The sequence below is a fragment of the Ursus americanus genome, chromosome 11, assembly GCF_024610735.1.
Source record: "Ursus americanus isolate L20-20 chromosome 11, mUrsAme1.1.p, whole genome shotgun sequence".
NCBI classification, from domain to species: domain Eukaryota; kingdom Metazoa; phylum Chordata; class Mammalia; order Carnivora; family Ursidae; genus Ursus; species Ursus americanus.
Genome location: NC_142137.1, coordinates 75,213,311 through 75,226,586, shown reverse-complemented (window position 1 = coordinate 75,226,586; position 13,276 = coordinate 75,213,311).

The following is a 13,276-nucleotide window of genomic DNA, read 5'->3' as shown; positions in this document are numbered from 1 at the left end:
GCTCCACCAGCACTGAGCACTTAGTCCTCAAACGGTTCCCACACACCCACAGCCACCCATGCAGCCTGGCGCGGGGCAGGGTCCCTGCTCCAGACGAGGAGGTGTCTCCAGCCCGGCACCCTTGTCCTCAGCCCTCGGCCCCCGACCGTGGAGCCTGCAGAGTGACCGGCTCCCGGCTGATGGCTGGGCCTCCACGTCTTCTGCTCTAACTGCCATTATGGGAGTTTAGATGAAAAGGAAAATTTCAAGCAGAAAAAGAGGTTAGAAAACCTTCCCAGGGTTGACTGATTTTGCTCTGGGCTTTATCAAAGGGGGCTCAGTGCCAGACCATGTCATCCCCTGGAACGCCATCCAAAGTCTTTACGAACTGCAAACAGAAGAGGGGAACAACGCACACTTTGTTCAGGTCATTTTAAATTCGCTTCAAGTGAACAGAGCATCCTGCTTTTTGGCAAGGAACACTTGCCAAATTTGTAACTCGCCAGAGCTCACCAGAGTGAAATGTGACTTGTGTCTCTCGGCGCCCTGGCATCTGGGCATAAATCCGTGAGCATCTCCGAATTTCGCCTTGCTCCTTCTGATGGGGTTGATGAGCATGAGTGAAGAACACTGGTGACATGAGTGTGATGAATGCATCAGCAAGGAGGGGCCTTCCAACGCCCGGCACACGTGTGCTACCCAGGGTGGCACGGGACCATGGAAGTGACCTCCAGGTCACTCAGCAGAGTTGGCACAAATCCCGGGTTCAGTTCTCAGCAGGCTGGCGACCAGTTGTGGACTCTCCCTTTCCCCCAACCAACCAGATAGTGTTGAGTCATAGGATTACAAGATCTGCTAAGACTTCCAAGCAATTATATCAGAACTTCATAACTGAATGGATTATGAAATAATCCATCTCAAAGCACAGAAGTTTTCTTTTCTTAATACAGAAGATTGAAATTCTATTTTATTTAGTGGTTGTAAAGGATTTCCGCTCCTGGCTTTCTTTTAGGAAGCATTTATTCTGTGGTAGAAAGCATACTAGCTCACACACCAGAGGAACCTGATGAAGTGTGCTGGGGACTTAGTTTACCACTTGTGAGGTAACAGAAAAGTATACATATATTGGTCTCTGACCCTCAGTTCCTGGCACAGAGCTCCTGAAATCCTGCAAGTTCCTAAGGGGTAAGAGAACTGGGAGCACCTCTTGTTCTAATGAGGTGACTTGGGGGGAGGGGCCCCTGGACGCGGCGTGGTCGCCAGGAAGAGCTGCCAGGTCAGAAGTTTCTAGCCCCACCCCAGCCTCCAGAGAGGGGAGGGGGCCGGGAATGCTGTTAATGATCGATCGCCTGCGTAAAGAAGCCTCTGTAAAGTCCCACAAGTACGGGGTTCAGGACCCTCCCGGTTGGTGAACACGGTTCCAGTCCACACCGGGTGAACACGGTCCCAGTCCACACCGGGAGGGTGACCCTCCCCGACCTCACCATATGTACCTCTCCATCTGGTGCCCGTCTGTGTCCTTTATCACATCCTTTAACAGACGGGTCAACTGGGGGCGCCTGGGTGGCTCAGTCCGTGAAGCGTCCGACTCTTGGTTTCGGCTCAGGTCACGACCTCAGGGTCCTGAGACCAAGCCCCACGTTGGGCCCCCAGCTCAGCACGCTCAGCAGGGAGTCTGCTGGAGAGTCTCCCTCTGCCTCTGCCCCCCACGCTCCTGCACGCGCTCTCTCTCTCTCAAGTAAATAAGTAAATCTTTTTAAAAAACCAGACTGGTAAACTGGTAAATAAGCGTTTCCCTGAGGTCTGCACGTCGCTCTAGCAAATCAGGGGGTGTGGGCCCCTCCAGTCTGCAGCCAGCTTGCACAGAACCGGGGTAACCGGCAGACCCACTTCTGTGGTTGGCGTGTGAAGGGGGCGCCCTCTCCTGGGACTCGGCCCCTCACCTGTGGGTGAGATCACAGGACACCCCGCTGGCGCGCTGGAGAGCTGCCCGGTGTGGGGGGCACCCCACGTGTGCGGTGACCCGAAGTGTCAGAGGCGAGGTGCTCCATGTGAAGGGAAAGGACACTCACACGGGAGCGAGAAGGGATGTTGTTTTCCTGACACAGGTGGGAAGATTAAGATTTTTTCAATACAAGACCCAATTCCAGTCTCCCCATGTGTGCAAGGAAATAAGAAAGCTCAGACACTGCTCATGCTCTAAGCAGATACTCCATTTAACGAGAATGCAGGATCCAGAACAACCGTAAATCAGAGCTCAGAATGGCCTCAGAATTACCTGGGTTGCTTGAGAAAATGCAGATTCCTGGATTTCCTTACAAGTCGTAGTTTTTAAAGGGGAAACTAATACAAGTAATTTCTCAAATAAATACATTTATAAAGAAATGTTGATTCTCATTGCCATTCAATGAAAGTTGCAACGATGTTAGGTTAACCGTTTTTTTGTTTTTGTTTTTGTTTTTGTTTTGTTTTGTTTTGTTTTGTTTTTTATAATTTACTGAACTATAGTAACCAACACCATTGAGATTTCGTGGACTAAGTCCCTCCAATGATTTCAGTAAATCCGAGGGAGGAGCTCTCCTGATCGCCTCCAGCATTTAACTTGCGCCGAGTCTGTCCCGAGCCCAGAGAGCAGTGTCCCGGGGTGACAGGGAGCTGGCGCTCCGTGTGCCCGCCCGGCCGCAGGGAGAATGCGCCGGACCCCACAAGCAGGGGGCAGGTGGCAGCTGGCAGCGATCACGTCACCCAGTCAGGTTAAGGCCGAAGCCCCCGTCCCGCCAGAGAGCCCAGCCTGCTCTCCCGGCCACGGCTGAGACTCACCACTTCCTGAGGATGAGAAGCTGACAAACGCAAGTGACCCCCACCCACAGCTTAGAAGTTTGCCTCTAAATTTACACGGCAGTTGTCAGGAGTCTGGAGATGAGATTTCCAAGTAGAAATCTCATCTTTTTCCGAACTTCTGAGTCCCAGAAAATCACTGTATTTCTTATTTCTGTTACAGGACCATCCTGGTTGCAGTCTTTTCATATCTTCTGAGATGTCTGGGCCACTCTGGGGTTGTCACTATTAGTCACAACAAGTAGAGGAAGTTTTCAATCCGCGCGTCAAAGCACGGATCAGTATTTACAAATGTTAATTAAACACCATAAATACCCTGAGAAAAAGGGAAGAATACAGATCTAGAAAAATAAAGGTTCTCTACTAAGAAATCTGCACTTCAAGTGAAGGAATTTGTGCATGTGACTTCTGTGTGGGCCTTTGCACACGCGTGTGGCCAGGCCTCACATGGACACAGTGTGCACAGTGCTGGCCCAGACCACTGAGCCCTGAAAGAAAATAAAACTGGGCATTGGCCCTGTTTCCCTCTGCTGTTAATTACAGGCTTTACTCTGGTTTTGAAATACTTCCCTTTGCTGTTGAGTTTCTGTCAGCACGTTCCTCACGCGGACGTTCCTCATGCGGGATTGCACACTCGTCAGGAATCTGGTTTCATCTGGATCATTTCTTTCCTTCTTTATTCCGTAGACTTTGCATCTGATAAATATTCATTGAACACTTACTGTGTTTGGTTATTGCTTTAGGTATTAAACACAAAAATAAAATAGATATAAATCCTGCCTGCAAGAAATTTCCAGGAGAGTAAAAGGAGACATAGAAAAAAAGTGCTACATGACAGAAGAGCAAAACAGAGCAGCGGGTACTCCAGATGGTACTTCAGATGGTACCCAGATTGTACCCAGATGGTACCCAGATGGTACCCAGGTGGTACTCCGGATGGTACTCCAGATGGTACTCCAGATGGTACCCAGATGGTACCCAGGTGGTACTCTGGATGGTACCACGGATGGTACTCTGGGTGGTACCCGGGATGGTACTCCAGATGGTACTCCAGAAGGTACTCCAGAAGGTGCAGGAAGGCAGCTGCTGTAGAGTTGGGTCCTGATGAGGGTTGAGACTGATGTGGAATGAACAGCATGAACCTGGTTAGCCGTGTGGGATGGATGGTGTGGGTTCACAGGTAAGGACTTGGGGGCCAGCTTAAGGGGCTAAGCATCAGCTGCATTCCATGAGCCAGCAGTGACAGACTCCGGGCAAGCAGACAGCAGATTTTATTTGTATTTTTAAAAAGTCAATTAAGCATGTAGGGGAATAGGTCTGCAGTGGTTCATTTTACGTGTCCACTTAGCTGGGCAAAAGCAGAGACTAGATGAATAATGAGGTATGCATTCCTGCAATGATATACAACAGGGAAGATAAATACCCCCTCTCCATACACTCAATGTGAATCAATCTCACAAGTGTTTAATATAGAAAGCAAGTTATAAAAACATGTAGTGTAAGATTCTGCTTATATATATTTTAAAGCATATAAGTCAATATCAAATATGGTGTAAGACTCCACACGTGTCGCAAAATAGGAATAAATGTTTGGGAAGGATCGTCAGTTCAGGTGACGCTCACTTCTGCACTGGGGAAGGAGGCCTTGCTCTCATGGTGTTGGCGATGATTTATTTCTTCAGCTGGGAGCGAAGTCCGGGAGCATCCATTATCTGATTAGTTATACATTCTTCACAATATTCCATCACGCCTGTGAAGTAGTCAGTCACAGGGTCAAGAGGCTCCGCTATGGGGGAAACACTAATAAATGAGAAATACATAGAAACAGGTGATACCATCTTAAATGAAAAAACATGGGCTACTCTTTTTAATGTATGCACAAATATAACACTATCTCAAAGTATGTATTGGAAAAATGTTCAAAAATACCACAAAACTAAAAAACTATTGAGGGTTTTTTGTTTGTTTCTTTTGAATTTTAAAGAAAAGCAGATGGCTATAGGCAGCGCCTCTGGGTGCTCCTGGAGCCTCAGAAGTCTGACCACCCTACGTCCCCCTACAAATGGACCTTGAGGGCTTGTTTCGCGGTCCTAGCAGGGGAGCGTGGTCACTCATTACCCTTGACTGCAGAACGGTCCTTCTCCACGGAGAAATTCGTCCTCTTTGACCCTGTGCACAGCCTCCGGGGGGATGCACAGGGGTTGGTGGCGGGGGGGGGGGGACTCCTGCCTAGCTGCCAGATCAGCCACATCAACCCTGGCGATCAACAGAGTGACCGGTGTCACAGCCAGATCGCCCTCACATCCAACAGTGCTTTTATTTTTTTTAATTCTTTTTAAAGATTTATTTATTTATTTTAAAGCAGGGGAGGGGCAGAAGGAGGGAGAGAGAGTCTCAAGCAGACCCATGCTCAGCGCGGAGCCCAACGTGGGGCTCGATTGCATGACCCCGAAATCAGGACCTGAGCCGAAACCAAGTGTCAGACGCTTAACCCACTGCACCACCCAGGCGCCCCAACAGTGTTTTTAATATAGCACAATAATGGTCCTTTGTAGTTTCATTTTTATACCTTTTTATAACTGCACTTCTTAAATATAGTCTAGGTGAATTTTATGGAGTGTGAATTTTATCTCAATAAAACTATGACAAAAATTGAAAATACAGAATTGCCATGATTTTGACTAACACTGAGACATATTCTTATTATAGATGCTTTAAAAGCAAGAAAACATTTTGGAAGGCGTTTCAGTCTCGATGAGAATTAAAACCTCTAGACCCTGTAACATAAAATGGTCAACATCAAAATGTACTGTATGGTGACTAACATATCATAATAATATAAAAAAAAAGAATCAAACAACAACAACAACAAAAAAGAGCGAGAAAAAAATAATTAAATAGTTAAACTGGTAGAGGCATCCAGAAAGGGACAGACACATGAAGCTTCTTTCCCTAAATAAACGTTTTCTCTTTAAATAGTGAAAACCCATACCTGTCCTCTTTGTGATTGTTCGTTGGGGAGATGCACTATTACTTACTGCAGAAGAACTTCGTCAGTATTCACAGGCAGTATATTAACATATAATAAATAGCATGATACGTATGTGTGCACACACACACAGTTGGCATATGTGTGTATAGGTACATTTTGAATTGTTTAAACAAATTTAAAAAATCACATCTTTAGTTCATTAAATGCTGAATCCCTGCTAAATAGCTTCTTTAAAAATTTCAAAGCATTCTTTTAACATTATTTTTTACAAATTCCTTATTAATATCTGTGTTAATTCCCTTAGCATTCCACAGGCATTACGGCTTCTACAGCTGAAGCCTTCTGCAGCATTCAGGCACGAAGTCCAAGGGCTTCTCTCTACTCGCACGTAATGGAGAACAGAAATGTTCCAGTGCCTGGAACCCCACCCAGGTCACTAAAGCAGAAACCCTTGGGATGAGAGAAGGCAGAATGTTGGATCTGGCAATTCTGTCTCCACTCTCCAGGCTGCTGTATGGTTTCGCCTCAAGGTTCCACGGGACCTTCGGCCTTGGTATTTGTGGCATTCTGTATGCCCTGGGCCGTAGGGCGTCTGCATCTCTGGACTACAGTGCATGACAGCCAAGCTGACAATGTTTCAGTGCCATCAGAACGCTGAGCTCTTTCTCGCAGGTTCAGGGAAATTTTAGGCCTGGACTTGCAGAATCCTTACCTCCTGTGGGAAAACACGCACCAATGAGGGAGGTCATGACGGGACGGCTGGAGGTCACATGCTCACCTCACCACTCAGTGAGGACCTTGTCTGGGAAATCATTCAGTGGGAAACATATTTTTCAGCCAAAAGGCATCAATGCTGTGCTCTGCTGAAATGGTCTTCCTTTCCAAGCTATCCCACTGGCTCTCTAAGTAAGAAAGGGCTTAGTAGTCAAAAGCTTGGTTTGGAACATTTTCTGCTGTTTCCAGTCTTGGCAGTACCCACGAACCTGTCTCAACAAACGCACGGTAAGCATCTAAGATTTTGGCCAACAGAAAGAAGGAAGGAAACGAACAGTGTGAAGAAAAGATACTATAGGACAAACGCATCTGTGGCTGGCTGGGGTGATTCCCACACACCAAGGAGTTTCTCTCCTGTGAGACCCTCTGTATTCTCCCCTTTCCCATGGAAGCAGCCTGCAAGCTTCCCAAAGATGTCTCCCTGAAGTTGAAGGTTTTAGGATAACTTGAAAGTTTTGGAAGAGGTTAAAAGGAAGGGAAACAGAGTTTGAAAATTAGGTATTTGAAAAGAGTCTTGGCAATGCATGGGGTAGGAAAGAACCCTGGTCCATCGTGCTCCCCTGTGCGGGCAAGGGGAGGTCTAGAACTTGAAGCCAGCAGAACCAGTCCTTGGCTTCCTGGCATGAAATGAAGGAACATGAAGCAGGGTATGAGGTGTGTTTGGGAAAACAGGGCCGACAGCCACCTTCCCCAAAGAATTCCGGGTCCCAGCTTGCTGTTGCTGTAACAGGTAGCCAGAGGGTGACCTTAGAGAGGTCTGCTTCGAAGGGCAGCACAGGCCCGGCTCCGGTCAGACTCCACTACCCCAGCTTGCAGCTGTGCGGCCTCAGGCGAGTGAGGAACGGCTCTGTTCCCAAGCATCCTCGTTCATAAAACTACTCACTATGTTTACCATGAGCATTAATGAGTTACTATGGACAAAGCACCTGGAATGGTGCCCGAAACATGTGTAGGTTATATGAATGTTTGTTAAATAACCTGCTGTCACCGTGCAAGACCCCTAAACAGGCAGTGCTGGGGGCGTGGATCTCAAGAATGACTCGTTTGAATTGCCAGTTTTTTGGACCTGGAGCTGAGACAGGAAGTGGCAGTTGAGAGAATAAGGACGGTGATCCTTCGGGCGCCTCAACACACAGACTGAGATTTCCATGCGTGCAATACCACTGCATATAGGATGGCTTTCAAAATTGTTGATGCTCTTTAAATTATGCCCGGTCTTTCAGTCATGGGGTGTGTGTGTGTGCAAGAATGTTGCGTGTGCATGTGTGTATGTGCATATGTGTGTGTCTGGTCTCTGTGTGCTTGGTGCGTGCGCATGTGTGTACACACACGTGTGTGCAAGAATGTTGTTCGTGTGCTTGGTGCATGTGTGTATATGCATGTGTGTGTGTGCCTGCATTCTGTGTGTGCTTGGTGCGTGTGCATGTGTGTACACACACATGTGTGTGCAAGAATGTTGTTCGTGTGCTTGGTGCATGTGTGTATATGGATGTGTGTGTGTGTGCCTGCAGTCTGTGTGTGCTTGGTGCATGTGCATGTTCTCCAGGCGTGGGAAGTGGCAGAGAGGTGGCAGCCAGGCTCCTGACAGTGGTGATGGCATTGAGGCAGTGCTGGCTCCCTCGTGTCCATGGCCTGGAGGGCAGGTGGCCGGGAGAGAGGACGGGTAGGGGTCTGGGAGGGCGGAGCCCCTGAGGAGGGGGCAGGGAGGACAGAGGGCTGGGCCAGCTACTGAAGGACTGAGCCAACAGGGTGAGCCCCAGGCAGGACTTTCTAGTTACTAGAGACTGTGTTAGTAAAGCAAGAAGAAACAGACGATGTCAACTCTAACACCATGTCTTATTTAACCTAATACATCCCAAAGCCCACTATCCCGATGGGTAATGAATATGGAAATAATTACTGAGACATTGCACATTCTCTGTGTTTTCTTTTTTTTTTTTTTAATGATTTTTTATTATATTATGTTAGTCACCATACAGTACATCCCCGGTTTTCGATGTAAGGCTCGATGATTCATTAGTTGTGTATAACACCCAGTGCACCATGCAATATGTGCCCTCCTTACTACCCATCACCGGTCTATCCCATTCCCCCACCCCCCTCCCCTCTGTAGCCCTCAGTTTGTTTCTCATAGTCCATAGTCTCTCATGTTTCATTCCCCCTTCTGATTACCCCCCCTTTCTTTATCCCTTTCTTCCCCTACTGATCATTCTAGTTCTTATGTTCCATAGATGAGAGAAATCATATGATAGTTGTCTTTCTCTGCTTGACTTATTTCACTAAGCATTATCTCCTCCAGTGCTGTCCATGTTGTAGCAAATGTTGAGAACTCATTCTTTCTGATTGCTGAGTAATATTCCATTGTATATATGGACCACAACTTCTTAATCCAGTCATCTGTTGAAGGGCATCTCGGCTCCTTCCACGATTTAGCTATTGTGGACATTGCTGCTATGAACATTGGGGTGCATATGGCCCTTCTCTTCACTACGTCTGTATCTTCTGTGTTTTCATACTAAGTCTTCACAGTCTCGTGCATTCTATGCTCTCAGCACTTGTCCATTTTTTTTTTTAAGATTTTATTTATTTATTTGACAGAGAGACAGCCAGTGAGAGAGGGAACACAAGCAGGGGGAGTGGGAGAGGAAGAAGCAGGCTCATAGCGGAGGAGCCTGATGTGGGGCTCGATCCCATAACGCCAGGATCACGCCCTGAGCCGAAGGCAGACACTTAACCGCTGTGCCACCCAGGCGCCCCTGCACTTGTCCATTTGGACTAGCCTCGCTTGGAGTGCTCACCACGGCTGCCATGGGGACATTAAGACCTAGGTTTCCAGTGACTCAAATTCCAAAGTTGTCCTTAACCCATTCAGTGCCTGGAGTCAATAACAAGAGAAGAGTAAGAAATCACATGATCTGAAGTGGTAACGATGATCATTTACTTTAAAATATATTTCAGGGGCTCCTGGGTGGCTCAGTCAGTTAAGTGTCTGCCTTCCGCTCAGGTCATGATCTTGGGGTCTGGGATCCAACCTGCATTGGGCTCCCTGCTCAGTGGGAAGTCTGCTTCTCCTTGTCCATCTGCCTCTCCCCCAGCTTGTGCTCTCTCACTCTCTCTCACTCTCTCTCAAATAAATAAATACAATCTTTAAATATATATATATATTTTTAAATTTTCAAATGCTTTCACAAGTATGAGCTCATTTAATTTCTCCATCTACAAATGTAAATGGTAGTTCTAACAGCTTAGCTTTTTATAAACCTTAATATGCTGCTTTTGTTGTCTTATAGGCACAAAGGAAACCCTTCCTAAGTGTTCCCGTACTCAGAGTCTCACCAGTCTCCAAAGTATTGGACTCACACAGAGCAGGTCCTCTGACCACAGTGAAACAAAACAGAAATCACTACCAAAAGGATGGCTAGAAATATTCATATATTTGGAGATTAAACATTTTACTTCCAAATAACACATATGTTTAAGGAAAATAATCAGATCATCATGAAATTTAAAACTAGTATAGAATGAGTGACAGATCCACATGAAAACATAAAATCCGACGAAAGGTGTACTTAAAGGCTCATTTACAGCCTTGAATGTATACATTAGAAGAAAGAAAAATCAAGAAGTAAAATAACTCTTCCAAGAAAAAAAAAAGTTAGCACCAAGCAAAAAAGAAAAACAAAAAATATCAGAGTAGATTTATGTAAGAACTGCTATTCATCAAGACACCCACTAAAAGAGAGAAAAGGTAAAGCAGAGAAAGGAAGGATATTCATTTAATAAGCAAAGAACTCTTGTCCACACTGTATTAAGACCATCTACACACGTCAACACAGCAAAAGCAATCAACACTAAGGAAAACCACGCAAGTGACTTCAGCTTACAAACAAGGACATTGGAGGGGCCGGCGAATGCATGAAGAGGGTCTTCGTCTCAACAACTGCCAAGGGGTGCAAACTGATGAAGCGGCAGATGCAATCCCACGGCTGCTAGAATGGCAGAATCCGGGACTGTCCTTACGGGGCGCCCGCAAGAAAGCCCCTGGGGGAGCAGCGCTCGCACATTGTTGGGGGACATGAATCAGCACCGCCGCCCTCGAAATCATTTGAGTTCATCTCTGCAGCTGACAGCACGGGTACCTGTGCCCCAGGGGCTTGAGCACAGAGGCTGGCGCAAGGGGACTCGCAGCACAGCTACTGATATTGACCCCACACCGTGAGCAGCCTCCATCTTCTCCACAAGAGATTCTATGGAACGGACTAGTATCCAGCATCAAAGCCAAAGGGACCATAGTCCAAGCAGTAACAGGTGCATCTCACAGACAGAACATCGAGAGAAGACAAAGGACCGTACGTGGCATGATCGTGTTTCAACACTATTATATTTAGGGACGTATGCTTATGTGTTAAACTTTTTCAGAAAAGCAAATAAGTGATTAGCATTATAGACAGAAAAGTAGTGAACCTTGTGAGCAAGGAAAGGATCATGATTTGGAGCAGACAAGGGGGTCTTTCAATATCCTGCTCACCCTGGGCATGGACGTGGCAGTGGTTACATAGACGATAAGTAATTGAATAGGATATTTTTGTTTTTGTCTTTTTTTGGATATTTCACTATACTAAGAATATTTTTTAAAATAAAGTGAGCGATATTAAAAATCAGAGCTAAATTAAAAGATGAGATGGACACTTGCATGACGCTGGGACGGAGGGACTTTCACAGCAGGGCATTGAAGCTGAGGTGGCTGCCCCCCCCCCCCAGTACTCAGTCTGGATTCCTAAGTAGACTGAGAATTGCACATGCATGAAGAACTGAGGCCAGACTCATTGCTCATGGCAATGGGGAATCTTTCCGCCATTTTTTTTTTTTTAATATTGTGGGAAGGAGATCTGTTTTTCGCTGCGCCCTTCTGCCTGGAGCTAACAGCGTGAGGACTTGGTGCCTCTGGTCTGGCCGCTGTCTTCAGCCGTTGGGGTAAGGCCACGGACACTGCAGTCCCCGGCCCGGAGCTGTGCTGCCATTGGACCGCTGAAAGGACCTGGGTCACCAATCTTCAGTCTTCTTGAGTAAATTAAAACATGCCTCTGGATTTAAAAAAGATTGTTTTCACAAAGTCTCTGAACATTTTACTTTTTAATTTTTTCCAGAAAATTTTCCCACTTGAGAGGTTACTTACCGCGACAGCGGAACGCGGTTTGTAGTTGTGTAACTTCTGTTCAAATGAGCCAGTAGTCAAAAGAGGTTAATAAAACTTCTTACAACCGTGTTGACTGTGTTCGACCAAAAGCCTAGGTGGCTCTGCTGGAAACAAAACCACCATATCGTTAAAGTTAACACGTCACTAAAGGGCTGGGATCGAAGGCGAGGGAGTCTCAGGGTCAAGTTCAAGATGCTTGATGCTGAGGGTGGGGTTTCAACCTCCACTCCAAGCTTCCCGCCCGTGGGTTCGAGTCATATCTGCAACGCACTCTAACACATTTCTGTGGTTTAATTTCCTTTGGTTTTCTTTATAATCCTATTTTGAAGAAGTGGGTGAACTGATCTGAACTTGCTTTTTTTGAACAGTTTAAAGAAGGGATCTAAAATTTTCCAGCTACATTCGAAAGTTAGAAAAAATATGCCTTATAACTTTTTCTTTAACGTCAGCATTTTGGAGTCTCATTTGTCTTGGTTTAAATTTAAGCTAGAAAAAAAAATAGTGCAAATAGTCCTGCTATTTTGAGAATGACTCCCTGAAGAGACTTTTGGAAATACAGGTTGCCACATAAGTACACCCCACACCCCAGAACAGAGGGGTCTGCCTGCTCCAGCAAATCGTGGACCCCACCCTGTGCTTAAAGGTAGCTGGCCTGTCCTTTCTGGCTCTGCTGCGGGCAGCCCAGGGAAAGAAGTGGACATACCAGGTGAGTCTGTGGAATTTTCCTTCTTTCCCCTCAACCAACACCATCAAACTCAGTGATGGATGAAGAAGCCAGACGGGACCCTAGCTGATGGGCACCCTGCCTCCGGCTGCTGGAACGGATGTCTCCAGCCTTGTAATTTGACTAAAGAGAACATTGTGCCAACAACTGGACAAACCAACCAACCAAAAAAGAAAAGCAGGAGAAGGTCATGTGTCATTTCAGCCATAATTCTTATAATTAGGTAAAATGTAGTCTCCAAAAGGAAAAAAAAAATCTCATACACCTAAAATATTGTGATGAATGATTTTTATCGTGTTACTTAAGATGCCAATAGAGATATAAAATCTTTATTCTTTTAATTCTTATATGATTAAAAAACTACAAATTATAATACCAATTAAAATTGACAATGTTAATTCAACGTGACAATTGATGTTTAGCTAAAACCGGCCGGTTGAACAAGCCCTGTCCTGTGCAGCTTTTTGGATTGGCACGTGTGGACTCGTCCTGTTCAGCCACTCTTTCCAGTTGGACCCATAGGTCCACCCGCATCTGCTCCGTGCGCAGGACATCACGTAGCTGTCCCGCAACGGAACGCGTCCCGCGCGCACGGAAGGTCTCCGTCTCCGTCTCGCTCGCTGAGTTGCTACTCAAGTGATGTCGCTGACAATCTGATGACAAAACAAGGAACAGCACAAACCGAGCACCGATGCCAAGGCAGGAAGCGGACGTGAGTTGTCACGCAGGTGTTGTAGAATTTTATAGACTAATTCTATTAAATAATCTTAGA